Source organism: Lagenorhynchus albirostris, chromosome 3, assembly GCF_949774975.1.
Source record: "Lagenorhynchus albirostris chromosome 3, mLagAlb1.1, whole genome shotgun sequence".
Classification (NCBI taxonomy): Eukaryota; Metazoa; Chordata; class Mammalia; order Artiodactyla; family Delphinidae; genus Lagenorhynchus; species Lagenorhynchus albirostris.
The window spans coordinates 112123785-112149656 of NC_083097.1; the positions used below are offsets into that span (position 1 = coordinate 112123785).

Below are 25872 nucleotides of genomic sequence, written 5' to 3' on the forward strand. Positions count from 1 at the left end.
TTTTTTTTTTTTTTTTTTTTTGCGGTACGCGGGCCTCTCACTGCTGTGGCCTCTCCCGTTGCGGAGCACAGGCTCCGGACGCGCAGGCTCAGCGGCCATGGCTCACGGGCCTAGCCGCTCCGCGGCATGTGGGATCTTCCCGGACCGGGGCACGAACCCGCGTCCCCTGCACCGGCAGGCGGACTCTCAACCACTGCGCCACCAGGGAAGCCCCTGGGGTTCCATTTTAACCTTTGTTTGAGCAGAGATTTCTATGCTAAGACCTTCTTCAGGGAAGACCTGAGAACCTCTGGGCTAGTTGATCTGATCTCTCAAATTGCCTTATCAGATTCTCCTATGCCCTGGGTACTTCTTGCTCTTCCTTCTCCCTGACCTGCATGTGGCCCCTAGTTTTGATGCCTCGTGACCCATGTCCATGTGCACATCAGGGGTGGATTCTGAACCGAAGCCTGGACTCTAGATCTTAGGTACGGCCAAGCTACCAGGTGGACCCTGCATGTGTTGGGACCAGGGTGTGGGTCCTGGACGGAGAACTCTGCCCAGGGGTTGGCCTGGCTCCTGAGCTATCATATCTCCACCCACATGCTGGGGCCTCCATGCCCACCTGTTAACATGGGGGGCCTTCCTGCCCGAGATGTTGGAGGAAATCACAGTATAGCCACTCTCTCCCCTCCCCACCCTGCGGAGGGGAGGTGGCCAGGGTGTGAGTCACAAGCCCCCTGCCCTCCATCCCAGAGCATGAAGGTCATCTCTTCTGGATGTGTGCAGCCTCTTCTGTGGTTTGGTCCTCAGGACCCCAGCCATATCACCCCATCCCTCACACAGTGGGCAAGGTGGAGCCATTCCATTATTTTCCAAGGGCCGTGCTCAACCGCATCCGCACCTCCCAGATGGCATCTTGCTGCCACTCTTGTGACATTTGCTGATGGAGCCTTGAGCTTTCCAGCTCTCTGGCTGGTTTACATAGTTACAGAGTGTTCTGTGACTATCATAATTTATGTGGCTAGTCTTCCCTTCATGTATATTTAGGTTGCTGTTTCCAATTTTTCTTTATTATAAACAAACTTCAAGGAACATCTTTGTAGGTCTATGTCTTTGTAGGGCCAAAGGGTATGCAATTTATTTATTTATTATTTATATTTATTTTTACTTTTTTTTGTGGTACGCGGGCCTCTCACTGTTGTGGCCTCTCCCGTTACGGAGCACAGGCTCCGGACGCGCAGGCTCAGCGGCTGTGGCTCATGGGCCCAGCCGCTCCGCGGCATGTGGGATCTTCCAGGACCGGGGCACGAACCCGTGTCCCCTGCATCGGCAGGCGGACTCTCAACCACTGTGCCACCAGGGAAGCCCTATGCACATTTATTATGTTGATACATGATGCCAAATTGTCCCTCTCAAAGGACACTCATACTGCATGAGAATGTGTTTCCTGACACCCCAGACAACCTCAGTTTTGTTCGTGTTTTCATTTGTTGCCTATATGGAAGTAGAAAAATTATACATTGTGCCTGTTTGCATTTATTTGATTCTTAGTGGCTGTTTTGTATTTCTTTCTTTTTTAAAAAAATTTAGCTATAGTTGCTTTACAGTATTGTGTTAGTTCAGGTGTACAGCTTCAGATTCTTTTCCATTATAGGTTATTACAAGATATTGAATATAGTTCCATATTCAACCACTTGATATTACACTTCAATATTACAAGATACTGAATATAGTTCAATATTCAACTATATAATAAATCCTTACTGGTTATCTATTTTATATATAGTAGTGTGTATCTGCGAATCTCATACTCCTAATTTATCCCTCCCCCTCCCCTTTCCCCTTTGGTAACCATAAGTTTGTTTTCTCTGTCTGTGAGTCTGTTTCTGTTTTGTAAATAAGTTGGTTTGTATTCTATTTTTAGATTCACATATAAGTGACATCATATAATATTTGCCTGACTTACTTCACTTCGTATGATAATCTCTAGGTCCGTCCATGTTGCTGCAGATGGCAATATTGCATTCTCTTTTATGGCTTCTTTTACAAATTGCTTTTTCATGTCCTTTGCTCATACTTCTACTGGAGGCTCATTTTAAAGAACTGAATGGTGAGAGCTCTTTGTTAGAAATGCAGCAACTGGTACTCAGTAGACCAATTCATAAAGGTTTGTTGACAAGTAACTCTTTGTTGTATATCTTGAAAACATCTTATTTAACCATACATTTTTTTTAATTAGAAGTTTTAGGTTTTTATGTGGTTGAACTTTTCTCCTTTATGACTTTTAATTTTTCACATAACATGCTTAGAAAGCATCCCTCCCCCTTGCAAGATTTAAAAACTCTTCACCCATGTTTTCTTCTAGAACTTATAAGATTTTATCATTGACATCTGAATCTATGTTTCATCTAGAATTTGTTATAGTTTAGGGAGAAAGGTATGGATTTGACTATTCCTTCCCTTGCCACCAACAAAAATTAGCAATCAGTTGTCCTGACACCGTTTACTGAATAATCCATTTCAACTCGACTACGTGGAAATGCTACCTGTATCATATACTAAATTTCCACATGTGCTTGTGTCTGTTTATGGAGTTTTCTCCTGTTCTATTGGTCTGCTTGTATTCCTGGTTTTAAAAGTGCTTTTGATAATAACTGCCAATCATTGAGTTCCTGCTATGTTTCAGGTACTTAACATACTTGATCTCCAATCTCTCCCAACACCCTGCAGAGTGCAGGTATGATGTTCCTAGTGTAGCCAAGGCTTGCAGGATAAATGAGCCACACAAGGTGAACAAGGTAGTAAGTGGCTCAGCCAGGAATCAGACCGAGGAATGCTCGCCTCTAAGCCTGGCCCTTCCCACCATCCTGTCCTGCCCCAGGTGACCCTACTCCCCACCCTTCGGGGCATGTGGGAGAGGCAGCTTAGAGAATAGCAGCTGGAAGGTCACTGCCCTCACTTCATATCAGTGAAAATGGAGGCTGTGGGGAGTGGAGGCTCGTCCCAAGCCCAGGCCTGGTTAGAGGGAAACGGGTCTGGGACTCTCAGCTCACTGACCCTGTATCCCCAAACCAGTGTCATAATAGAGCTGACCTGTTGGCATGGTCATGGGATTCTCTGTGCCCGTGCCCCACCCCGCTGCAAGCTGTTAAACACAAGATTCCACTGCAGACACAGCTGGTGGGCGGTCTCCCTTGTAGAAGTAAGTGGGTCAGGTGGTGCTCACGGGAACTCCGGCACGATGCTGAACAGATGGGAATTACATGATTCCTTTGCATCTTAGAGTTGTAGACTAGAGGGGTCCTAAGAAGTCACACAGTCCACCCCTGCCATGTTTAGATCAAGAAACTGAGGCCCAGAGAAGGGACAGAACTTGCCCAAAGTCCCCATGCATGGACATCTTGGGCACATTCCAAAATCCGCACCCTGTGATGAGGCCTGGTGAGGAAGAACTGCAGCTGCAACAGCTCTTGGCTCTCAGGGACAGTGGTAGGAAGCTGTCAAGTGAAACCCCAGCCTCATCTCCTGGAAGCCTGGGATGGCCCTGAAGACAGGCCTCGGTAAACCCTGTAGAAGTGTTGCAGGGCGGTGTGCGGGGGCCCCAGGCAGGCCTTCCCTGATCCTATGGTCTTCAAGGCTGACGCCAGGGGAGTTGTACAAGAGCATGGTAAGCATCGCTGCTGAGATTGGCACCTCCTGGTAGTGCTTTCCATGCCCTAAGTATTGCCTGCTGGCTGCTTCCCGTGGGAGGAGTTGCCCAGCTTCAGATTTGCATAATCACCTTGGCCAGAGATGCAGCGTGTGCATGGGCGCGCGCACACACACACACACACACACACACACTCACACACATATACAAATATGTACACAGAGATGTTAGTCTTTGGAATGATTGTGTCCCCACAGTGCTGTCTGGGCCAAATCACAGTGTCCCTTGTCCAGGGTCTGTGGGTGCAATTTTCCATCAGAGTCCTGGGCAGTCCTCTCTTTAGTGCTTTGGCCTTGGCCCCTCTGCCCAGCGGTACTGATGTCTCCTTTTCATCCACGTACCAAAACTCTGGTTGGGCTTTAAGGCTCAGCTCAGATCTTTCTCTGGCTCTTCTGTGAAGTCTTCCCTCCACAGCCTCATCCACAGTTCCGGCACTCTCCCTCTTCTGAATGCTGGTAGCGTTCTTCTGTGTCACTCACGTGGTACTGGAGCACTAACTGCTCTGGGACAGCGCTTCTCTAGAACTTTTCCTTACAGCTTGTGTTGTTGTAAGTTTTCACGAGATGAAATCTTGTTGATCCAATGAGGCAGTAATCTTGTATTTCACACCATTTTGTATTCTCATCAGTGTCTGGCACATAGTGGGCCCTCAGGAAAGGTTGGTTGCCTGGTGGGTCGGGAATGAGCCAATATGTAAACGCAAGTGGAGATGCTTTCAGGCCTCAGTGGGTGTTAGGTACTTACCCGCACTTGCTGGCTGCCAGTCGAAGGAGTGAAACGGGCTCCTTCAGTCCTGCGGGAGGTTGTAATCCAACAGAGAGCTGTGGTGAGAGATGTGCTGAGATCTACTGGTTAGGGCGATAATACAGATCTGTTGTTAAAAGTCTGGCAGTGCTTTAGTCTCCTGTGAAGTGGGAAAAGGGCATTTGGGCAGCAGGTGAGAGGGGAGGGTGTGGGAGTGCACCTCAATCAAAGCATAGTCAGGAGAACCTAACTGCTCTCTACCTGGTAGGCTCCTAGCGGAGGGGGGTGAGGAGTTTGGAATGCGGTGGTGGGATGTAGTTCATTCTCAAACACTCCCTTTGGGCCCAAATCTTCCTCCTGGCCAGTCCTGGGGGCTCTCAGAAGACTGTCCTGAGTGCAGGAGAATATTTCCCCTTCGATCCTAAAGGGATACTAACTGCTAATTGAGAGCACGTGTTTTGAGAGCGAAGTATAATGTATTTGCCATTCATTCATTCATTCATGTATTATTGAATGAATGTATTATTCATTCAGTAATACATTCATTACTGTATTGTAACAAAGGCAATAATGTGTTTATTCATTTTGTGCTGGGCCTGATGATGTGATGCCGATCTGGTAAAAAGTCTGAATGGGGCTCCCCTGCTTACAACGCTGAAGCAGCTGGTGACTGTCTCCTGCATGGGGGAGGAGTTAAGTTCATGCTCTCTGTCATCCAGGATAACACCCAGGCTCCTCAGGCTGGCATGTCGTGGCCTCCTTACCCAGCTCCGCAGACTGCTCTGGCTCTTGGCTCTATGTTCTCTAGAACTTTCTTCAGCCCTGCTGCCCTCTCCCAATTCCCAGACACACTGGCTGCCTCACGCCACCGTGCTTCTGCTCGTGCTGATTCCTCTGCTTGGACCCTCCAGGCCTCCTCCACCGTCAGTATGAATGAGCCCCAGGCGCCCTAAATAGAGCCCTGAGTAGAAGCCTGTAGGGGAAAGAGCTTGGGCTTTGGAGTCAGCTAGAGGTGGATTCAAATCCTGCCTTCACCTTCCTGGCTCTGCATGTTACTTCCCTGGGCCTGTTTACATGCTTAATAGCACTGAACTCACAGCATTGCTGGGAGGGCTAAATCAAGGGAGGATGTGCCTGCCCTTTCTTCTCTCCCTGCTTCTCGCACCATTCTCAGTGCTAGGCCTGTAGATGCCTCGTCCCCCTGGTTGTTGGTCTCAGTAAAGCCCTTTCATTCAACAAATAGCTACTGAACACCACTGTGGGCCAAGTGTGGGGTACTTGGAGTAATTTTTGTTTGGTCATCTGCTACCAAGGAGTTGTGAGAGCCCATACTGAGTTCCCCGGGGGAAATGACATTTGATCTGAATGCTGGAGGCTAAGGGAGAGGTAACTTGGAGGAGACAGGAGGGAAGAGAGTTCTAGGCAGAGGGAGGCAACAGGGTGAGTGGGACCCAATTAGTCATGAGCTGTGCGAGGTATTTATCATAAGAGTAGTAGGAAGGATTCTATGCCAAACTGGGACTTGGTCACTTTTGCATCCCCCAGAGCAAAAGATGGACAGAGGAGGACCAGAGAGGAAGCTGGGAGACCAGTGAGGATGGGTAAGGGAGAGACGTGGCTGGTTGGGGTGGAGGCCGTGGCCATGGAGATATTCTGGAGGTCAGGTTAGTAGGTGTGGCGTTGGGTGGGACATGGGTGGCGAGGGATGGGAGGAAACAGTGACTCCCACGTTTCTGGCTCTTCTGACCGGATGTGTGGATGTATGGAGAGTAGGTTGGTGGCCAAGGGAAGATCAGCCCTCAGCTTGTTTCCCCCCAGATGTGTAAGCTCCCTGCAGCAGGGATGGGCCCTCGGACTCTAGGTCTCTCCCACGGCCCCTTAGTGCCCAAGAAGATTTCAGAAGACTTGTTCCTGGTTGGGATTAGAAAATTAGCCCCTAACCACCATCGGTCAGCAGACTTGACCATGGTCACATCCCCTTGGACTCCAAGGCTCTCTGTGCTGAGGAGTCGGCCCTGGCCTCATCTGCTGGAGGGGGCCCAGATCCTCCTGGGGGCTCCATGCTAGGGCTGGTGTGCCTGGCCTCCTTGCTCTCAGCAGGGCCAGCTGCGGTGGGTCTCCCATCGCCTCACTGAGGCAGGCCTGGGTTTGGCCGCCCTCCTGGTTGTGTTGTATCCAGCGGGAAACATTTAGAATATGTGAATGTAAGTGGCTGCTGGAGAGAAATCTACAGTTTCTCCTGTTATTGGGAAAGAGCTAGGCTACCAGAGGCTACCAGATGTTCTGTGTCATATAATGTATGTTTTATGGCCAATGAAGATATATATAAAATCTGTATCCAGAGAGTTCCCTACTTGCCGAAAGGGGGCTGGAGCCTTCTTTTTACTGTTAACCTTTTCAAATTTTAGGCAAGAATTCCCTTCCGGGCAATGAACTTATCTGCCAAGTTAGGGCCCAGAGGGAACCCTTATGGGGGACTCGTAAACCCCATCTTTTGAGGAAATCTTAGGGCTGGGGCCACATTCAGGCCCACGTGTTTACACAATACTCTCGGCTCTGAGGGGCCATTAGGGTTAATTGGGTGAATAACCGTGTTTAAAAAGTCCCCAAAGGGCTTCCCTGGTGGCTCAGTGGTTGCGAATCTGCCTGCTAATGCAGGGGACACGGGGTTGAGCCCTGGTCTGGGAGGATCCCACGTGCCGCGGAGCAACGAGGCCCATGAGCCACAACTACTGAGGCTGCGCGTCTGGAGCCTGTGCTCCGCAACAAGAGAGGCTGCGATAATGAGAGGCCCGCGCACCGCGATGAAGAGTGGCCCCCACTTGCTGCAACTAGAGAAAGCCCTCGCATGGAAACGAAGACCCAACAGAGCGAAAATAAATTAATTAATTAATAAACTCCTACCCCCAACATCTTCTTTAAAAAAAAAAAGTCCCCAAATTTGTATTTACATAATCCACTTTTTTTGCCCAAGCCTGATCAAGCCTATTTGTGGGATCTGGAGTGAATCTGGGCTGAGGGTCTTCCTCCTGTGCTTCTGGAGCAGCTTCTCCTGTTGGTGACCATCCTTTAGTGAGGACGGGGACAGGCAGGCTTCCCTTCCGCCTGATGTCATGGCGGGACCTGTTAGCACGGGGTCTTCTTGAGCCTTTGCCAAACATGTGTTGTGGATTGCTGGTCCTGAGAGGTACTATATGGGGAAGAGTTTCCCGGGTCTAATAAGTTTGGGAAGGACTGCTTCTCATCTCTTCTCTTGGAGATGCCGTATGCTCATTATTCCACTGAGACTCCAAGAAGTCCTACAGTAAAGAGACAGTTTTAGCTTTGTCTAATCCAGCTTCCTTCAGATGTATCTGATCTAAGCACCTCTGTCCCTAATCCTGATGAATAGCCCAAAGAACTAGAATTCTGTAGAAGCACGTTGGGAAACAGCAATTTCACTCCCTTTTTTTTTTTTTTTCAGGGGGCAGTTCGGGTTTTGGCCACCCACCTAGACATTGTGTGTGCTGCTTTTGGTCAAGGCCCCTGTGTACAGTCATGTTGGCTGTGTACACACAACCCCCAAGAATGCTTTTCACATGACCACAGCCTTGCTGGTTCTTGGAGCAGGAAAGAGCCCAGGCATTAGAGGCAGGCACGGGGGGACTGCAAGGAGACACGGCATTCCGGGTTGGGGAGCCCTTACAGCCTGCCCAGTCCCGTGCCCCATTTGCTGCTGGAATCCCTTCTGGAACATGGTCTCTGTGGGTCACTCCAGCCACAGGAATTCTCTGGGCCGGGAACTTCCGGCATCAGGAAGGATGCATTCAAATGTGGTCTGAGGCCAAGGCTGCTTGGAACAAGAGCTGAGCACTCACACTTTGTGCTCAGCTGCTACTTTGAGTAGCCCTGCTTATCAGTCCTCACTGGTTCTCAATCCTGCCTGCACACGAGAATCACCTGGAGAGATTGAAAAAACATTCGGATGCTGAGTCAGCACCCTGAATTTGTTAAATCAGAATCTTGGGTGGAGACGAGACCTGGCTTCAATAGATGGTCAAGCTCCGCAGGTGATTCCAATGTGCCGCCACCACGGAGGTGGAGAGCAGCCACGCTGGAGCCTCGTCAGGAGGGCTGGTGGGGTAGGAAGAGAGGTAGGAGTTCACGGCTCTACTCTGGGCTCAACCACGACTGCGCCAAGAACCAGACGGCCACCCAGTCCTGCGCAGGCAGCCCTTAGCAGTGTGGCGAGTGCCTGGGTGAGGAAGAGGAAGCATCCCGTTGTGTTTACATCAGAGACGCCTTTGTCCGGTGGGCGATGAGGAGGATATCGCCAACATTACAGAGCATCTGCTGTGGGCCAGGTACTGTACCGCGCGTTGCCTCAGTTAGCCGTCGCTCTCCCCACGAGCTACCATTCCTATTTATAGATGTGGAAACGAAGGCACAGAGTGGTTATGAAGGCACCCACACTCACACGGGTGTGCTGAAGCGATGGAGCAGGGATTTGTATCGTCCGAGGTGCAGAGTCCTTGGTGTGGCGCTGGTGAAAAGCCTTCTTTAGTTCACTCAGGCAGGAGCAGTGAGAGGGGTGGTATGACTGGAGCTGGGCGAAGAGGCTGTGTGTGTGTGTGTGTTCACTGAATTCAGGGTTGGAAGTGTTTTCCCTTGGGCTGAGGGGAAAGGGATGAGCCTGTGGAGGAGCTGAATCAGCGGGGTGCTGGAGCCAGCTCGCACAAGCCTCACAGCCGGCTGTGCTGACTTCCGCCCAACTGAGTTCAGTGACATCCCGTTGGAAGCTTAAAATCAGCCAGTGTGAGTATTTACACCATAGAAATTGACAAACACTACAAATCAGGTTTTTATTTATTTATTTGCTGGGAGAGCTGGCTGTTATACATTTGCCAGCTCCTCACTGGATAGAACCCAACTTCTTAAACCCAGCGCCATTGGATTAAGGATAAGGGGAGAAGCTAGAGGCTTAGATTAAGGCTGAGGGAGAAGCTAGAGGCCAGGGAGGGAGAAGTGGAGGCGAAGCTGTTTGTGCAATGGAGTAAGTAGTTCCGTCAAGGGAAATGAAACGACAGAGGCAAACGTGCTTCCCTCACTTAGGGCAACGCGGTGGAGAAGCATGGTGAGTGCTGAGTAAATGTTAATTTCTCTTAAAATTGGGATTCTTCTTATTTTTTTTTGGCTGCGCCACGGGGCACGTGGGATCTTAGTTCCCCGACCAGGGATTAAACCCACACTCCCTGCAGTGGAAGTGCGGAGTCTTTTTTTTTTTTTGCGGTACGCGGGCCTCTCACTGTTGTGGCCTCTCCCGTTGCGGAGCACAGGCTCCGGACGCGCAGGCTCAGCGGCCGTGGCTCATGGGCCCAGCCGCTCCGCGGCATGTGGGATCTTCCCAGACCGGGGCACGAATCCGTTTGTGTCCCCTGCATCGGCAGGCGGACTCTCAACCACTGCGCCACCAGGGAAGCCCGGAAGTGCGGAGTCTTAACTACTAAACCACCAGGAAAGTCCCCTAAAATTGGGATTATTGGGGGAAAAAAATAGCACAGACTGAGATGGAGAAGAGAGAAGGGCACGGACCATTCTTGAAACGTCTGCAGACGGATTGGGAAGTGTTGACCCACCATGCTGGTGATGAGCTCAGAGAACCAAGGTGCGGCCTGCAGTGCTGGGCCGGACCGTGTCGTTTCCTGAGTCTGCCGTTGGGAGGGGGCAGACAGGGGCTCCAGCGGTGAGACGGTTAAATCAGAGTAACAAGGGGTGATTTCTCTCACAGCCCCCACATTCCCTTGCTCGCTGCTCCTGCTGGCCCTGCTAATGCTCCTGAGTTGCAAATCTACCTATTTGTCAAGTCCCTCTCCACAGCCTGGCTGTCTTTGGCCGCTTGCGTGCTTTATTAAAGAGGCGTTTGCCACCTGTCATCTCAAACGGCCTCCTTTATCCAAAACAGAATAATAGAGATATCTCCCTCCAGGGATGCGGGATGCAAATGCCTGAGGACAGGTTGCCAATTTGCTGCGTGTATTAGGGGAAGGAAGCTGTCAAGGGAAACGGCCGGGATCCAGGCTCTTCTAACAAGCTCATTTCTGGGTTGAGGGGAGACCTGGGCCGCTCGAGTTTAGATTACTTGGGCACGTGCCTCCGCTTTCCTATGGACAGCTGTCAGCAGCAATCGGTTCTCCCCGGGAAACAAAATTGGCCTTTCTTCCTGCTTCCCCTCCCCCAGCTCGTCCTCCGGTAGCGGGGACCCTGCCAATAACTGTCAAGAAGCCGTCCAGCGGCGGAGCTGTACCCACACAAGTGGAGCTGTGGGCAGCGCGCCTGCTCTGTGGCAGGTTGGCCCCGCTTTGCAGGCTGGGGAAGTCGGTCCTGGCTGGTGCAACTGTGTTTGCTGTGACCCAGGGGAGAGGGGTCATTGCCTCCCCAAAGGGAATTTAGTCAAAGTGGGAACCTGTCTTGGGGGCACGGGGTAGAGATGATTCCCCACCCCACCCCAGCCCTCATCCTAGAGAGAGCCATGGGTCTCCTTCCTGCCCAGGAATCTCCCCACACTTGGCTCCCCCCGTTAGGGATCCCATAAGGGTCTTTGGTTTGACTCTTGTTTACCCTACAAAGGGGAACTGCCGTCGCTCTGGGACCGTTCAGTGTGACACTCGGTGCCCTGGGGCTTTCTGCCCCCCGGGAAGACTCTAGGCGGTAAGAGGACTCGAGTGCAGAAGGGACCCCACCAGAAGCTCCCTTCAGCTCCTCATTCCTCTGAGCGCCCCTCCCTCCAACTTCACAGGTGAGGAAGCTGTGGCCCAGGGCCTCCCTGACAGCTGGCAAGTGCCAGACTTTGAACTTGAACCTGGGACAGGACTGTGGCATTTCCTGCATGGCTCAGCTTGGGACCATGCCAGGTAGGGGATTCACAGGCAGGGAGAGGTAGCTTTCTTCTCCTCTGGGCTGTTCCCCAGCGTCGCAGCCCTGTGGACCCAGGCTGTCGAGCCACCTCGAGGGGCCTGCCCCGACTCCTGACCGGCGTGTGGGAGTCTTACTTGGGTGTGTATGTGAGGCTGCCGGGTCCCCAAGAGTTCTCGTGATCAGCAGGATCCCTGTTCCCCACTGTGTCCTCACCTCCACTCTACCCCCAACGCTGCCTCAAGACTGTGGGACCCCAGAGCAGGGCCTGGAGTGCACAGAAGTGTCCCACGAGGGTGGTGGCAGGCGTTTGTCCTTGAGCTGGGCAGAGGTGACTCCGGTACATGGAGACACCTGCTGGACCTCTGCTATGGCCTGGAGGCCAGAACTGGCCAAGGAGGGCAGAGGTCAAGGGCCTTCCTTGACTGGGAGCAAGATCATGCCTTGGGGTCTTGGAAATAAACCTCAGGGTAGGAGTCAAGGCCCTGCGGGGACAGCTCGGGCAACTGTCTGCGGCAGGGAGGCCCCGCCGAGCTGGGGGTGCCGCGGGGCTGGACGTTGCTTTTTGCGTGTTTTGGTGGCTCCCCTGTCCTCTCACATGTGTTGGGTGGGTGCTCAATTCAAGCTTGCTGGCAGCCTGCCCCGCACCTTTCTGTTCTCTGGCGTCATCCTCAGCCCTTTGGGACCGCTCTTAGACACCTACCGATGCTGATGGGGCACCGGGTGTGTGCCAGTGCCATGCCTCGCCGGCAGGTCCAGCCCTCCACGTGCTTGGCCCCTATTTCCTTCCTCGCCCGTTGCAGTCAGCTCCTCGCTGGGTCTGTTTGGCTGACTCAGCCCTGCCTGCCCCATTCGTATCCTCATTTTACAGGCGAGGAAACTGACTCTCAGAGAGGTTAAGGGCAGAGCAGGATTTGCACCCGGGCATTCTGACTCCAAAGTCAGTGTTTGTACTCTTGGAAGGGCTGCGTGTTGGTGGTGGCAGAAGTCTGGGCTCAGAGGTCTTGCCAAACTCGGGAGTCCGCGTCACTCAGCTGCTCTGGGTGTGGACTCTTCTGTGAAGAGGGTCTAAGATGCCTCATCTGGCCACGGCTCAGAGCTGCCTGGGGATGGGGTGCGAGGACAGACAGGAGGAGGAGGAGGGCCTTCAGAGCAGGGGTGTGGGGGCTCCCATCTTCTGAGGGGGCGGGACTTGCTGCTCTTGCCTCAGCCTGTAGGGATGCTGGGCTGGGGCTGGGTTTGCCCGCTGATGGGGTCCCAGGCTGTGGCTATGAGCCGGCCTATGGAGCCACCGGTGCCTAATATGCAATGCCCTGCAGGGGCTGTGCCACCGTTTCCGGCCCAGCTGCACATCAGGGAAACCTGCTGCGGGTCCGTCTGTGCTGCGTGGCAGGATAGCATCCCCTCTGCCGGCCCAGATGCAGCCGGCCATGGAGGCCTGCTGAAGCCAGAGAGCTGGAGTTCCTTGTACGTAATCCATGCTTCCTAGAACACACCATCAAAAAGGCAGCCTCTATGGTGAGGGATGCCAACGCCAGAAAGAAAAAAATGGAATATTTGTGGGATTCTTCCCACAAATGCCATTGGTATGTTGAGGTTCTTCTCCATCTTGAAGTGGGACCTTGGGCACCTCAGCGATTCTCTCTGAGCCCCAGCTGTCTCATCCAGTGCCTGACACATGGTGAGCAATCATAGTTGTCAGATGGGAATGATAATAGTTCCTATCTCAGAGGCTCATCGGGGGTGGAATGAGATGAAGCATGGAACGCACGTGGTATGCAGTAGGCACTAACTAAGTGCTCGAAGCTCTTCTTTTTGTAGGCGGGGCTGGGGGAGCTTGGCACCTGGCTGCTCTCATGGTGCCTCTTGTTTGTTCTAGCTTCCTCTGTCTCATCTGCTTTTCCGCTGCTCTGGAACTCTGAGGCCTTGCTCTAGAACACAAGACATTGTAATCTCTCTAGGGGAGATTCCCCAGGAGCAAACATCATGGAAGTCTTTGAGTAGCTGTCTGAATGCCAGAGCTGGATAGGTCCCTGGAGGCATCATGGAACCGCAGAATGGCACAGGTGGAGAGCTCTACTGCCTACTAGCTGTGTGGCCTTTGGCAGCCCACCTCCTCCTCTCTCCAGCCTCCACAACAATTCCTGTCTTTGGGGGCTCTTGTGAGGCCAGAATGAAGGGTCTTTGCAGAGTGAGGAGCTGTATGTGTGTTTATTATTAACATGGGAACGGTGTTAGGAAAAGCTGTGTCACTCATGATCTTGTCCAGTCTTCTTATTCTGCTGAGGGGGCACCTGGGGCTCAGAAAGGGACGGAGCTCACGTGTTGTCCCACAGCGAGGGGGAGAGAGCTGGGCCTTGGGCTGAGAGGCAAGCCCCGGGTGCTCTCTTGCCTCCGTTCTCGGGAAGCACCACGCGGTAGAAGGCAAAGGTGTGGCCACGGCTGTCAGTCGGCATCCCTGGCTTCCGACATCCTGTCCCTGCCAGTGGTGAATAGGTCCTCTTGGTCTGCGGGAGCTGGTCTGCCAGAGCCGGGGCCTACATGGAGGTCCTCTCGGGAGCAGACACCCCAGAGGGGAATGAACCCTCCCTGCCAGCCTGCTGCCTTCCTCGGGGCCTGGAAAGCCCAGGCTGGCTGACGTCCTCTGTCGGGACCTAGGGAGCCAGGCCTGGCTTAGGGAGAAGGCATTGTGGCAGGGTTTGTGCATTAGGGGAAGATCAGCCCAAATAACTCCCAGATTCAGGCCCGAGCTGCACAGGTGAAGAAGGCAGGTAGGAAATTACAGCCACTTGAGGCTTTCTCTCCCAGGGACTTGATTAAAGCTGAGGAGTGTTGGAGCCAAAATAGCTGGGAAAAGTGCCCTTTGATATGTTCATTTGGTTTTAATTTGGGGGGACACAGGGCAGCCCCAGCTTGTTTTATTTCTGCTTCCTTTTAGCGGCTTTCACTTGGCTCCTCTCCCCCACTGCCACCCCCTCCCCTGCTGGAGTTTGTGCATTTCAAGGTCAGCTGAAAGTCAAGCTTTACCATGTTGGTGATGAAATGCAAGCAGATGTGGCTGGTTTGGCTGATGGCGGCCACACCCTGAGAGCCGTGCTCAGTCCCGTGGGTGATGCCTGGCAAAATTAACAAAGTCTGATCGCTTACAACCCTGGGTTTCCATGGCGGAGATTCAGATTTCAAAGTGCGGGCCAATCAGGCGTGTGTTTACCTGGGGGAGTTGAGAGAAGTGATGCCCGCCGAGGAGGGTGTGGCTGCCTCATCCCCCATGCCAGTGACTGAGAGACGGTGGATGGGTGCCTGGGTGTGCGGTTGGCCTTTGTCACATGGTGCTGGCTTTGCTGGGGACCTTGTCCGCTGGCCCTCCTTGCCTGAGGAAGGGACTGGTGGATTTTCCAATGCCGGTCACATCACGTGCCCATCCAGTTGCCCTTGCCCCCTTTGAAGTGGGTTAAGCCACTGGCAAATCCTTGCCATGTGACCATCACTGTGTAGGCAGTGACCTCAGGGAGAAGGTCAGTTTTCGGCTTGGCTTCCTGGCCTCACCCACACGCCTGTGACTCAGAAAGCAGCCCAGCCGGCTGCCTCCTGCTGCAGATTGGATGGTACAGAGAGGGGTGAGTTTCTGATGTCCCAGCTGCTTCCCAGAGACTGCCCCTCAGGCTCCACGGGAGGTCTTGCGTTGCTCCCCGACATGGGTTCTGTTGATGGACTGTGGCAGCTTCGTCCCTGGCACACTTGGGAATCCACCCTCCCAGTAACATGCCGGGACCGGCTTACCAGGAAAGTGGGGAGACCCAGCAGACTTGGTTTTTTTTCTCTGTGCTCACCAGTTCTTCCCAGCCCTGCTCCCTGCACCACTGCCTCCCAAAGCCCAGGCATGGGACAGAGCACATGGACGTACAGCCTGGGAGGCAGGAGGGTAGAAGGATAGGTGTTTGGCAGCCAGCACTGTGTTGGAAACCCAGCTCCATCAGGGGTCAGCTGTGACACCTCAACTCACTTTCTAGTCCTTCAAGTCTCCGTTTCTTTGTCTATAAGAGGGGATAAAGGTGCCCTCCTCAGAGTTGCTGTGAGAATGAAATGGTGCATGTAAAGTGCCTGGCACATTGCCTGGTGCTCAGTAATGTTTGCTATTATAGCTATTGTCCAAATCCGGCGAGAGCCATCGGAGAAAGCGTTGTAGGGAGGAACCTGCCTCTCCTGAGGGCTGCTGTGGGCTCTCCCCTGTGGGCTGCTGGCTTTTCGTAGCTGCAGAGCCCAATTACCCAGCCTTCCCCTCAGCCGAGGAGCACAGCCTCTTCCCCAGGGTCCTCACCCCAGCTCAGCGAGGAGCAGAGGCAGATGTGGATGGGGAGTTAGCCTGAAATCACCCTCTCCTCCCTGCCTCTTTGAGTGGCAGCGCACGGCAGAGAAGTGACGCGTAAAGAAATGTCCCTTCAATTCAGGAGTTGTCCAAAACGGGGCTGGTTTTCACGGCACAGTCATTTTTGGGTAAGAAGGCCTGGAATGAGAGAATTCTGAATGCAGAACGAAGCAGAAGAGACTGACACAACAGCCCGTGTGAGTCAACCCACAGTGCCTCGCAAACAGCCTGGCTTGTTAAAATCAGTCCCTTGGTGCGGGGCGGATTAGCGCTCTGCAAACTTGCCATCCCAGGCCTGTCTGCATCCTTACTTTCCCTGCTGCACATCTCCTGCTGATCTTCCTCCCTTTGTTCTCCGGGGGGATTTCCCACACATAATGGAGGCCACTTCCATTGCTACAGTGACGGAGACATTTTTCTTTGCTTTGTGCAGAAAAATAGTAACTTGGAAGTATTAAAAAACAGGAACACAGAGAGGCAGAGACACTCTCTGGAACAACTCCGCGTGCCTGGTGCCCCGCCCTGTGTGGCGTGGGAAGGTGCCCTGGTGAAGGGCCCTCTCGAGGTAATTGTGTGGGAGTCCCATGGGGCATTCCTTTCCTCCTCCTCCTCCTCCTCCTCCTCCAGGAAGTCCTGTCTGGTTTACTTACTCTGCAGAGTTGGGGCCTCCACTCTGGGGCTCCCAGTAGCAGACACAACTATTCACACGTGGCACTCCAGGGGTTGTGTCACGTGCGGACCTGCTGACTGCCCACCGGCCAGGTCACTACCTGCCAGTGTGGCCTGTGGTCTATGAGAAGCTTGTCCGGGATGGAGCAGCGAGGCCACACCCAGGAGGAGCTTCCGTTCATCCCTGCCCCACGGCTTCCTGCCACTGTGGCTTAGCTGGAGAAAGCCTGGCCGGCTGGCCTGGGTTCCGGAGCAAAGCCCTTTCCCTCACCCTGTTTGCTGAGCCTCCCCATGCTTTGGCCTCTCATTATCTCTCCACTGGCGGGCAAGTGGGAGAGGTCGCGCCAAGGGGAGGGCCAATTACCGGGACCTCACTGCCACGCACCGCCTTGGACGCGTTTTCTCAAGTGGTGAAGCCCTCTTCGGGGAGAGGCAATTTGTGGGGAGCTCGGGGCAGCATAATGCGTGGGCCCCCTCTAGCCCGGGGAAGAGTGAGGTAGCTGCGGCTTAATTTAATTAGCTGGGTGTAAGCCGAGCCCATCACCAGGATGGGCCCGGAGTCCTGGTCACCGAGGCTCATTTCTCTTCTGTGCGAAGCACCGCCGAAGAGGAAAAGGTCTAAAGTTACTTCATTCACTGGATCCCTTGGTTAGAGATGTCTTCCAGTTTGAAATATAAACCCACTTTCTTTTCTTACCAAGAATCCAGCCCACCAGCTACAGTGTTCTGCTCGTGCATTTAATAGGAATAACTGAATGGAGTTCAAATGATCATAACCTAATGCTCTCTGAGGCAGATCCAGCCGCGTCATATTTTTCCTACCAGGAAGCAAGTATGTGAGGCAGGGCTGGGGGGAGGCTGCCAGCCTCGAGGGCTGCACGTTCCCAGCTCTGCTCTGCAGTGCCTCGTTGGTTGAGTTTCTGGGGGTGACGGCTACTGGGCTGGGACCTTGAGGAGTTTTGAGGGGAAGGGCACCGGGGTAGCAGGTGCTCCGTAGGGGATGCGCAGCTCTCAGCTGGGCATGGCTCTGTGAATAATTTTAAAGATGATCAGGGTGAGAAAGCTAGAGCTGGAAGAGCCCATGGAGTGCTAACACTTTTGTTGGTAGCAGCAATCCTAATGATGATTGTGGACATAATTAAACATAATGATGATTATGGATAGATAAGGATGCCCCCTTATGGTACGGTTGAGGGAACTGAGGTCCTGAGGTTATAAGGACCTGGTGCTGATGACAGACCCTCGAACCAGTTTTTCAGAGCTCCTAGAGCACAGAGGAAAGTTCCAATGATGCGATTCATAGACACAGATCCCTTCAACAGATACGATGCACAGACTCTGGAGGGTGCATGAGGAGCTATCCCTTACCTGATCTTGGGTAAGCCTCTCTCAGCCTCAGTTTCCACATCTGTAAAATGGGGCTCTTACCACCTGCCATGATTCCCTCATAGCATTGGTGTATGACACCTGTGAGAAGTAGTCCAGGGGAGGGGGCGCAGCAAAGTGCGGCCAGGTTCTTTGAATCGTCACCCCCAGAGTGCCCTCACCTGCAGAGGGAGAAGCTTCCTGACCCAACCCAGGCATCATTTTGAGCTTGAAATGACCAGAATGACTGGAATTGCCAGAACCGGGGGTGGGCTGCTGACTGTGGGTGGCCTGGATTTGAGCCCTGTGGCTTTCCCCAGACATGGCCCTTGTGAAGATCGTGTGTGGCAGGGAGGAGTGTGCTGCATTTCTGAGCTGTCCCCTTGCTTTGGTCAGCCCACAGAGGCAGGCCTTTCAGGTGAACCACCTGTGGAGGAGCAGGGGCGTGTGAACAGAGGGCCAGTGCTTTTCCAGCCAACGTGGCCCCCTTAGGAATCGGAGAGGGGTCTGATTCCCAGGGGCGTGTGTGAGCCCTCCCTTGTCTCCCTCCCTTTCCTCCTTCCTCTTTCTTGCTTGTTCTTTCCAGGGCTCCATGTAAGGTCATCAGGAAACCTGGGCAGGGTGTGGTGATGGTGCTGGGGCTTCACCTGTACCTCGATGCTAGTCGTGGCAGGTGCCGGGCGCACCACGAACACAATCATGCTCTCAGGGCCAGGTTCAGAGGCTCGGGGGATTTGCCCAATGCCAGCAGAGAAACTGTGCCAGTCTATTGTCAGCAGATAAAAGAGTCACAAAGGCAGCGAGAAGGTTCTAGGAGGCCGTTGTGATCCCTTTCCCCCCAAGAGCCTTGCTCGTTAGCCTTTTGTTACTTAACAAAGCAAACGGTGCCTTGGCTCTTCCATCACGAATTGTGATGTTGACTACTTCAAAAAAGCAGAGCGAATATGATTCCAATATTTATCTTAGCACAAAACTAACATTTCAGGGCCTGTACCCATAATTCAAATGTTGATGGGGAACACATTGTGTGAATGTGATGCAAATATATACAAGGGGGAAATTGCTTATATTTAATAGGGAAACATGAAGTAAACATTTTTGAATAAAATGGCAAAGACTTGGGTTCTAGTTGCAGTTTCTCAGTTGAACATATTTAACTGGCATGTCTGAGGGCTCGGCAGGGTTAAGGTCAAGTTCTTGTTACCAGGGGTGCCTCTCAGAACCCTAGCCCACGGAGTCCATGTTTCTGGCATTGCTGGGCGCTCCCTGATCTGGATGCTGGTCTGTGGCTCTGGGAAGTTCAGTGCAGCTCCTTTTTCTCTCTCCATCTTTGCTTCTACTCCAGTGCTCGTTAGCGGCAGGAGCCCTTATAAAGGCACGTGGGAAGGGGAGCGAGGCTCTCGTTAAGGGCAGTTGCTGCTTTACAAGAGTCTCCCTCAGTCCAAAGGCTCACCCTCCCCGTGGCATCCCCTGTGTGGAAAAGAGAGGCGCAGGCCCTGTGTTTTCACTCTAGGAATTCTTAGGCGATGGAAACCCCGGGTGCTGCTGGCATCTGACATCAAGCAAGAAGGGCTGGCAGGCCTTATGTAAACACCCAGGTGCCTGTCTGTGCAAATGCGGGGCCTTGACACTGGCAGGCTCCATGTCTGTTACCACTGCAGGGTGTGGACATGTGGGCGCTCGCCGTTCCTTCTGGAATTCTCCAGCCTGTGTATCTGGTTGGGGAAGCAGTTCTGGGGGTGACGCCTGCACAGCCCCAGCCCTAGCCCCATGCCCCTGGGATGATTCGTCAGGTCTGTGATGCTGTATATGCTGGTTCCTGGGGCTTTAGTTTCCCTTCTGTATATGTCTGTCCTGCCATCTATATGGGAGACAGCCATGGGACTTCTACAGGTGAAGAAAGGACACTTTGGACTTGTCCCCCTGGCTCTGTTCATGGTCACCATCCCGTTTCCCAAAGTTTCATTTTCTTACTGGCTGTGTTTTGTATTTGTATGGGCCTCCTGAGAAGGCAGGACCATATAAGCCTTTGTGCTCCACTTTCCAGGGGACAGAGATTAGTGACACCCAGAAGAAGTTCATGGGGAGGGGGCTTAGGGGGAGACTTGGAATCTCATTGGTTCAATTCAGCAGACGCGGACCAGGCACCGGCTGCGTGCCCGGAGCTGTGTGATGTGCTGGGCGGGGGTAGCGGGGCAGAGAGGGAGGGAGGCAAAGCTAGGTCATCTGTGATTCCTAAGGTGCCACGTGAGTAGGACAGAAGTTGGGACTTTACTTCGGAAATTCGGAGGCCATCTGTTTCAGGGGCTCTGCTCTGCGAGCTAGTGGTGGTGATAATTAAATTGAAAATTAAAAATGATAGAGCTGATAAAAGTGCTTATACATATGCCGAAAACTGTTTTAGGTGCCTCGTGGATGTTAATTCATTTAACCCTCACGACCAGTCTCTGAGATGGATATTATTAACCACGTTTTAGCTGTGGGTAATAACACCTTGTCCAGGGTGCAACAGCCAGAGCTGGGGTGCTGGGTTCTGGCCCCAGGCCGTCCAACTCCGGGGCGTGTGCCTTTAGCCATGTGCACGTGGAAAGAAGCAGGCACTGGGGCTGAGCGTATTTCTGCTGCAGCCTCTTCCCTGGGGACTTGGTGTTTGGCTGATGACCCTGACCTGGACGTTTTCTGTCTGTGCCCAGGGACGGGCAGGGTGCGGCCTGGTGCTGAGAGGAGCGCGCGGGTCAGGATGTGTCTGCCCACTGTCCAAACCCAGGGCGTCACAGCCTTCTGGCTCTCGTAGAGTCCGGGACTCCGAGCTTTGCTGTTGTTCAGTTCCGCTTGCAGCTGAGGAGAGGGTGGCACCGACTCTGCCCTCCGAAACTGAGAGCCTCATCCCAAGGTGACTGAGCTCAGGCCGTGCCGGGCCTCCCCTCCTGGCTGTTTCCAGGGGCTACGTCCCAGGAAGGAAACACCATAGAACATTCCTCCCCAGCCTGCTGACTCCGCTGTCAAACACGGCAAGGCTTTCGCATGTGTCAGGCTCTTACCTGGCACCCCTGCCACTACCATTATCATTATCTACTCCCGCCTTGAAAGCAGACAACAATATGGCTGATTTGGGCCTGAGAAGCAATGGGTTGAAAACCCTTTGGACACACTGGCTGCATGTGTGGTGTGAGATCCCAGTGAGCAAGACAGAATGGATCCCCAGGCCCGACGGGGGTAGGGGAGGGGGACGGATGGCTGCAGAGGCGTGTGATGGAGGAGGAAGTGGTGGTGGTGCTGTTCAGGCGAGACACCTGTTTGCAGCACCTTCTACTTTAAGGCATCGCCCAGGAAACTTGTAGATCTTTAGAAGGTGTGTGGTTTGGGAACCATTTGGCCAAAGTGGACTGATTCCTTCATAGTCTGGGAACATTCGGCCTGGGGGTCCAGGGCTGCAGGAAGAGATGTTGGGGAAACCGAGTCCTTGTGAGAACTGGTGTGTGGAGGGCTTCGGGAACAAGGCTTTCCCTGGGCATGTTGAGTGAGAGCAGCGGTCGAAGCTGAAAGTACAGCATCACACGAGGCCCTTGGAGTGTCCAGGGATGATGGAAACGGTAGAGCTTTATGCAAAATGTTATCCACCTCTGGTACATTCTCCTACTTCTTGATGGGGTTTTGGTCTCTAGGAGCAGCCCAATGTGTGTCACGTGTCCGGTAGCTCCCTGCCACCTAAGGAATGACTGGAGGGACCACCCAGTGCCGTTTCTCAGCTGGGAAACAGTGGGGGAGGAAGGAAAAGCAGGAGTGTTGGCTGAAGTGTCCCATATCTTGTTTCCCTGAAATGGACCCATTGGCGTTGCCATGTTGGAACTGGGGAAGGACATAGGCGGTGTCTTTCGTGGTGTGAAGTGACACCATGTCTCAGCTCTGGGGGCGGAGAGGTCTGCTTGGGTGATGTGGTGACTGGCCTTCAAGGCTTGAACAATACCTGGATAAAGGCAGGAGTGTCCTGTTGTAGGTGACTTTTGAGAGAAAGAAAAGTAGTTTTTTGTTTACCAAGAGAATCATCTTCTGTTGCTATGGAAAGAGCTAGAAGGAAGGGGTGAATTGGCTGGAGGGGAGGGTGTGTGGAGGGTGTGTGGTGACGGGGACTTCCTCTGGGGGAGGTGCCAAGGGAGGAGCTGAAGGGTGGCCCTGTCATCTCTGATCCCTCTGTACTCTTTCCGGGACTTGGCCTCTGCAGGGCCAGGCCCCCTCGGGCCCCCAAGGGGCAGAACACACCGGGTGTGGAGTGTGAGTGCCTTGATGACCTGCTTTCCTTCTGAGCTATGGGTCCAAGCTCCATCATCTCTGCCTCCTCTGGGTGGCCCTGGATCCCCAAGCCTCAGGCTATTGTCCACCCAGAGTCAGAGTGATGGGGGCTCTGGGATAGCTGTGGACCTTTCAGGTCCTCGTTCTCTTACCTGGGCCCTCTTCTCCCCAAGACATGGTTTCCTGGAGCGTGGTCCGTACACAACCAGTGGTACTCACAATGACTCTAGAAGGCCCCTTGGGGTACTTTTTTGAAGTTGATAGTTATGGTTGTGTTTGATGTGTATTAGAAAATGTTCACCAACCTATGTGATTTCAGATACCGGATTTCTCAGGTATTAGAACCAAGGTATGAGAACCAGAAGTCTGTGGGTGGCAGCAGAGTGCACTGGTAAGAGCGGGGCTTTGGGGCCAGACTGCCTGGTTCAAATCCTGGCTCTGCCCCATACAGGCTGTGAGACCTTGGACTTCTGTTCAGTCTTCCTGTCTAATTGGGATCTCCTAATAGACCCTCCCTCTAGGGTTGTTATGAGAATTAAGTGAGTTAATGCATGTGAAGCATTTAGAAAGTGCTCAACAGATAATACATACTCTGTTGGTGTTAATATTATTTAAAGAAATAATATTGAACAGATAATAGTGAAGGTGGTATGCAAATAGCCAACCCCAAAGTCAACGTTCTTTCTGTGTAGATGATCCTGGATTCCTGTTTCAGCTCTGCACTTGCTCTCTATGTGTCCTCGGGAAGATATTGTAACTCTCCAACTCCTCAGTTGATTCATCAGTACAATGGGGAATGAAATGCTTACCTTGCAGAGATGTGAGGTTAAAAATAGGAGACCTCTCTGGCATAGTGACTGGCACGCAGGAGGCACTTAGGGGCAGCTGTTGTGATGCCATTGGCACTGTCTGTGCTGCTGCAGCTACCCCATGAGCCCCTGAGGGAAGGGACCGTACTTGGTCATCGTGGGTGCTAGATGTGCCCAGCGTGGGGAAGATGCTAAACAGACTCAACAGGTATCTGTCCTGAGCTGAGGAACAGGCACCTAACGGTGAGTGCAAGGCAGCGGGGAGCTGCTGCCTGAGGAGCTCAGGTTGCTTCAGGGAGAGACACCCAAGGGCGGACCAGGAGAAGGATGACGTTGGGATTTCAGGCTGCATGGAGCCTGAGGCTGCCTGTTCGGGGGAAAGCGTGGAAAGAGACAAGGCAAGGAGGGTGTCTGAACGTGACTGAGGCCCCTCCTTACCCCTACTGGGCCACGAAGTTTGCGGCCTGCCCTCCCGGGGCCTGGTGACATGTGATCTGTGAATCTCCGCAGGGCCTGCCCAGGGCCTCACAGCTGAGTTCTTTGTTCCCAGTGGGACCAGGGTGGTTTCGGTCTGTCCTCCTCCAGCCACTGGAGTCACCTGGGCTGTGATGGCCCTCAGTAGGAGTCTCCAGGAGGCTGGCACCATGGCCAACCAGGCCTGAGTTCTAGAAGGCTGACAGGAGAAAGGGGAGGCTCCTGAAGGCCCGTTGGGGAAAAAACTACCAGGTCTCCTGACCCTTGGCCTGAGGGAATGTGGGCTGTAGGGTTGGGGGCAACTGAGGGGATGGTTACGCTCTGGTGTCCTAGAGCTGGTGGCCTTGGGACTCTAGGGACCTGAGCGTGTTGAGAGGCTGCTTTTGAATGGTCCAGAGCCCCCCTCACAGGCGGAGAAAGTGAGGGTTCCGACCCCTGCCTTGAGACTGCTGATGGCAGAGGTCCCCGTATGGCTGTGCAGGAAAACCCAAGAAGGGGCCAGGCCACACTGTTGTAGCCATCACTCTGGGGCTCTGTGGGGTCCACGGGCTGTGCTTGTGAAATTATACTTTTTGCCCTCACAGTGTGCTTTGTGGGAGAGGATTATTCTAGACCCTGATACTTTCTTGTTTTCGTTTAGTGAGTCCCCAGTTTTATCCCAGTATATTCTCTCAAGTGGATGGAGAGTGGCCATCTCTATGTGGGAATAGTAATACTAATCAAAGGATGGTATTGCTAGTTGTATTACTACTACTACTGTTAATTCAACATTTACTAAACTCCCCTCTGTGCTTTACCTGTGCTACCTGTGAGCCATGGCGGGTAGGTGCCAGCTCCATTTTACAGATGAGGAAACTGAGTTGCAGAAGCCCTAACTGACTTTTTTATTAGTTGTTGATATTATTTAAAAGAACCATAATATACAGCTTAGTAAATGGACTCAAACTCAGGACCTTGATTCCGAAGTCCATCTCTTCATCTCTTTTAATAGCTTTTCTTTTGGTCTTCATCATATCGTGGTGAAACAAAGGCAGGGAGGATTAAATTTCTTTTTTTAAAAATTTTTTTTGGCGGTACGCGGGCCTCTCACTGTTGTGGCCTCTCCCGTTGTAGAGCACAGGCTCCGGACGCGCAGGCTCAGCGGCCATGGTTCACGGGCCCAGCCGCTCCGCGGCATGTGGGATCTTCCCGGACTGGGGCACGAACCCGTGTCCCCTGCGTCGGCAGGCGGACTCCCAACCACTGCGCCACCAGGGAAGCCCTCAATTTCATTTTTATTCTGGACCTGATTGTCCTCAGCGCGAGGACTGTGTGTTGGGACGCTTCTGGCAGTTACCCCTTCCCCTCGGGTCAGTGGCCACAAACCTGTTGCCATCCTCGTAGGCCAGGTCAAATGCAGCGGCTGGTCAGGGCTCTGCTGAAGCTTTCCCTCTGCCGACGGGACCCCCGTGATGATAAAAGCCCTGCCCGGAACCTGGCCTGGGTCTGTGATGAGGTGTCTAGAAAGGCTGCTGTTGTGGCAGCGGGCACTCAGGGCTGTCTCCCTGGCCAGCAGCGTGGCCTAATGTGATTCCCTGTGGCACCTTCCTGAGAGACCCCAGGCAGCCTCTGGGGGCATATGGCTGGCCTTTGTCCCTTTGATACCGACTCTGGAGTCCTGTACAGTCATCAAGTCAGAGAGGATGTTGTGACGTATGTGATAGAGGGAGGTTTGGTTCTCCTCTCTGATGAGCCCCAAACTTCCTGTGTGAGGCTGAACCGGTCATTCCTACACCCCCATTTCTTGGGTGTCTGCCTCTTTCTCTGTAAAGTGGGGATGGCGATCCCTGTCCAGCCACGGACACAGGGTCGCTTTGAGAACTGCTGAGGTTAGTTAGTGAAGGGTTTGTCTGCTCTAAATCTAAGAGGGTATGTGGTTGCCTTTAGATACCACCTGGGAAGCCTTCCTTGACCCACCCATTGGGTTAGAGGCTGTGTGTCCCCAGCTCCCATATGTCCTCTGTTCGAACTGTCATCACACTGCAGCAAAACTGCCAATCTGTGGGGTTGTGTCCCCCCAGTCTGAGAGCTCTTGAGGGAAGGGGCTGCGCCTCGCTCACCATTGACGGTACAGAGCTGGCACTCAGTCAATGTTTGTAGAATCAATAGATGATTGAATGAATCCATTTCCAACGGGGGAATTGGCTGGATGTGCTTGTGAGTCTGTTCTGTTCTCTCAGTTGGCAAAGATCTTCTTCAAAGAAAGATTAGGAAAGTGAGGAATCAGTCAGATGTGATGTTTCCTTAATATTCTCTGAGGAGTCTATGGGTAGATCACGTGTGGCTTGATCCAGCACCCAGACTGTCTCCGTGACAGGGGTGCTTCCTCCCCATTCCTTGGTTCCTTTCAGTGAAGCTAGTCCTATTCTCAGGCCCCACATGGTGAAAAGATGACTGCAGCAGCTCTTTCCCCACATCCTCTCTTACTTGGTCCAGTGGGAGAGATGGGGAATCTTTGTCCCAGCATTCCTAGGAGGTCCTGGGCCTCAGAACTCTGATCGGACTGGCTTCAGTCATGTGCCCTCTCCTGAACC

At 53.0% G+C, this 25872-nt stretch overlaps 1 long non-coding RNA gene across 1 annotated transcript in view; it reads left to right on the forward strand.

Moving 5' to 3' along the window:
- The first annotated feature begins 14893 nt into the window (after positions 1-14893).
- Positions 14894-25872, forward strand: part of LOC132518251 (uncharacterized) — a 46188-nt gene continuing 35209 nt past the window's right edge. The window contains exon 1 of the long non-coding RNA XR_009539895.1: positions 14894-14943. This is a non-coding gene — a long non-coding RNA (uncharacterized LOC132518251). The remainder of the gene's footprint in view (positions 14944-25872) is intronic.